At 42.0% G+C, this 4,162-nt stretch overlaps 1 non-coding gene across 1 annotated transcript; it reads left to right on the forward strand.

Moving 5' to 3' along the window:
* Positions 1–1,061: 1,061 nt before the first annotated feature.
* On the forward strand, positions 1,062–1,133 carry TRNAS-ACU (transfer RNA serine (anticodon ACU)). Its single transcript has one exon. It is a non-coding gene; the product is annotated as a tRNA-Ser (tRNA).
* Positions 1,134–4,162: the final 3,029 nt, after the last annotated feature.

The following is a 4,162-nucleotide window of genomic DNA, read 5'->3' on the forward strand; positions in this document are numbered from 1 at the left end:
TGCATTATATTATATTGCAAGTATAGAGATAAGGAACTAATGCCTTTGAGTAAAGGACCTGCAATAAATTATAATTTAAACTTATTAAGACAGCTCGAATTATAGGCGGCATTAAAGATTCCTTCTGGAATCGTATAAGTTGGGTGCATTCAGCAATAAACCTTCGTTGCGAATTACCGCTTGTCTGCGTCGTCCTGTCCATGCTTCGTGTTCCCTTTGCTTTCATCAAAAACTTCCACCAACTCGCCCAACTTTCGTTATTGCTTTTAGTCAATTCATTAATTTAAATGGTCAATGAACTTTAGATAAAACATATCACATGCATTGAACTTTGTTGCTGTAATCTGTTCGCTTGAAAAAAAAAAGCGCAACCACCTTCTAACTAGGGAAAAGATACGTACTCAAAAAAGTTGATCTCAAAATGAGCTTTGTAATTTAGAGCTGGTTTCTCGTCCATTTAAATCAATTTAGAAAATATACTAATGTGTCCTTAAAAGCGCAATAAAGCGCAATGTCTTGTAGCGATGAGTATATTCGATAGACAGGGAGATGTGTAAATAGCGGGTAGAAAGAACATGGCAACAATGTTACTGAGGGCAAATTGGGCCACCTAAGCCAGCCCTGTTGCCACTGCGAGATCCATCCTAAGAAACGGGGCTGCCCAAAGCCGTGCATGCCTCTGTTTAATAGGGGCCAAATTATCTACCGCCACAATAAGTATGTTAGAGAGAGAATTTAGGCTCTGAATTTTCCACGTGCACATAGCAAGTGTGTGAGCGTGGCATCACTGCCACTATCAGCAAAACCGCTCGCTTTACTAAATCGATGGCAACCAGCGAAAAGCGGCGTTGCATTGCTTGTATCAGCTGACCTGACTGCCTTTTCCTATTTCATGCTGTGGTTCACGTCTTTATGTGTGCCAAAGGCAACAAATAAACAGTTGACACTTAGCGCTCGTGTCGTTCTGTGTTCCTCCTTTTGTCCTCTCTTGTTAAGCGCTGCTCTATCATTATCGATCACCAACTCGTCCAACAAGCAGCACTTTTTTAAAAACGGGCCCCGCCGCGGTGGCTCAGTGGTTAGAGCGCTCGACTACTGATCCGGAGTTCCCGGGTTCGAACCCGACCGCGGCGGCTGCGTTTTTATGGAGGAAAAACGCTAAGGCGCCCGTGTGCTGTGCGATGTCAGTGCACGTTAAAGATCCCCAGGTGGTCGAAATTATTCCGGAGCCCTCCACTACGGACCTATTTGTTCCTCTCTTCTTTCACTCCCTCCTTTATCCCTTCCCTTACGGCGCGGTTCAGGTGTCCAACGATATATGAGACAGATACTGCGCCATTTCCTTTCCACCAAAAACCAATTATTATTATTAACCTTCCTGAATCGGTATTTAATCGGTGATTCATGCTCCTATGTAAAATTCATTTGTTAGAACAAGTAGCAATATAAGTTATGAAAAAAAGATTGCCAGAATAACAAGGAAGCACGCGAAATGTGGCACTTTTTGTATCCTATGAAAACTCAACGCTATGCAATAGAGCATATTTCACGCCAGTGCCCAGACCGTCATCTTTAAGGGGAATTAAATGACCTAGTTGACAAACTAGCTCGCTCATTCTTCAAAGCTTCCACTCTACGATCAAATGTTGCTGATCACTGAGGCCACTCAGATCACTGAGGATTTCTTCGGCTGGAGCCACTGCGGAAGATACGTACGGTCCTTTGTGACGCTGAAAAGCTTGAAAGCAGCCCGTCAGCTTCACCGCATGAAAAGTGCCTTCCTATTGGGCTGTAATCATAAAGACTCGCAAGCGCTTGAGACTGTGACGTGTTTTTGTTAACCGTCTTCCATTGTTACCGGTGCACCAGGACAGTATCAAAATGTTTTACCAAGCATTCTCCGTTCTGCAAATTCCAAAATGTAGTTTCTGCGATGAAAAATGGTTAGAGTGCGTCAGTCGTTGGCACGTGTGCAACAGCTGATGATTCTACAAGCCCTTTAGCGCACAAGAACGTGAAAACAATGTTAAAGTGCGTTTATGTGACGGATTTGTACTCTGTGACCATGATAAATGGTTTTTCTGAATTGCATTCACTTTTTTCGACCTCGTTTTCTTCACACATTATTGCACCTTAGAAACTATATCGGCAATCTTGCAATACAATCTCCATTCACGACGGCGTGTTTAATTACAGCTACCTTGCCTAGGGTGAGGACTGCGTTTGGTGCATGAAACAAAGTAAATTCAAGCATGTAGCAATGGCTGTTTCTACGAAATCTATTAAAACTCTCTAATCGTTGCTGTCACACTCAGTAGGATAGAATTTCTTCTGCACCATGGGAAGTATTTGTTTAGCAACACTTCCTGATTAGTTTTTGCAAGGGCGTTTAAATACAAGACATGCAAGCTAACCCATAACTTTGAAAAATATCTTAATGAGACGGTTTTATTAACCTTCGAAAAAGAAACAGCGAGGGGAAAAAGGAGAGGACAAGAAAGTGAATGTGTAGAGCACAATACTTTTTTCATTACTTAAGTCCAGGGGCAGGCTGAAAACGACAAAATCTTTATTTTTTTAACGCTTTGATTACACAAAGTAATTACGAATGCGTGCCTGCACTTCACCTCACGGTCATTTTGCTCGAAGCTCATTCGTAAGAAGTCAAACTGCCTGCAGCAGCATATAGCATGGGCTTAAGAGCTGGCCGTTATTAAAACGTCGATTTTCAGCTCCAGCACCTGCCCTTGAAGGAGAACAAAGAACTTCACGGACAAACTGCGCGCTTACCCATTCTTTGAATGTCTTATCGGCACCGAAAATAAAAAAAATCCAGTAAAAGTTTTTCTTCAGAAATTTTTGACGCAAATGAGTTTGTTGTAACGAACTTCAAAATTTGCGAAAGTGCAAGACTAGAAAGTCGGTCCTGTTTCTCGAACACTACATATTGTTCCGCAGCATGCATGTTATGTCTTCCTCAGCATAAGCTTTAAGTCACGACTCCAAGTGCTCGTAACGGTTATGACAAGAACGTAAGGCTGCTCTACTCTAGCAGTAATGGGCTAACGTCATCCTGATATCGATGATTAGTGCCAGACCACTTGTCAACTGATCTCTGTATGTCATAAAATAATTGGATCATACTGGCAGGTTAATATAAACCTTCTGCAAAATTGTGCGGTTAATAAAATTTTCCAGACCATCCGCTTTTTCCTGTTATATTTCACTTTACAATCAAGTGTAGATTGATGGCAAGCCGCGTCCTCACAAATTTTTAGGTTGCCTTCTAAAAAAGATTCAGTAAACAGTAAAAGAACAAGCAAATTGTCCAGTCACCTTTTTAATTCAGCTGTTGTTTCTTCCACTTTTATGACCGGAAAGCGCGAGCTTGCCGTTGAACCAGTGCCTCAGTGCTTTCCAAATCGAAATAACATGGCTCCCCATCCACTGGTCTACTGTCTCACTTTTTACTTTTCCCTCTTCAGGTGGAAAGTGAGTGCGGACGGTTTGATGTAATGCGTAGTGAGAAAATGGATCAGAAGTCGAAAAAATAACCAGAAGTGAACTCACCGATAACCCGAGGAAATTAGTGCGCACGTGAGCGAAAAACTCATGGAACGCTGAACGTTAGCACACATAGGAAAATGAAATAGCCGAGGCGGAAGGGTTAGGCAGCGTGTAATTGGTTTTTCTACTACAAATACTAGAGGTACGGCTGGCTTGCACTACAAGTGGAAGTCGAACAGTCGAGCTGAGCGCCCCACACCGTGAAGTCATCACAGCCTTTCGCGTGGGTGGAACTAGTCGCCTACGAACAGCTGCTTTTGAACGGTGAAAGACGTTTATTGTGTCTATCAGTGCTTTTTGTTGTGTGCTTTCGTGGGTTTTCTTGATACAGCTAGCTATTGCTTTTCTACTTTGCTTGTGTGGAAGCTTTTTTCTTGAACTCACTCTGTTTCTGTTACGTTAATTTAAGATTTTATCGTTGAAAATCGTGTCAGATAATGATGTGATTTATATAAAAACGCAACAAATTTGTTACATAAAGCCCCAATAATTAAGGGTAGCTGTTGCGGCATTAAACTTTCGCACACATACTACCGTCAATTATAATTTGTGTCTTTTGTGATCTGATCTTAAACAGAATTCGCTGCGAATTCAC

Source organism: Amblyomma americanum, chromosome 4 (genome assembly GCF_052857255.1).
Source record: "Amblyomma americanum isolate KBUSLIRL-KWMA chromosome 4, ASM5285725v1, whole genome shotgun sequence".
NCBI lineage: Eukaryota > Metazoa > Arthropoda > Arachnida > Ixodida > Ixodidae > Amblyomma > Amblyomma americanum.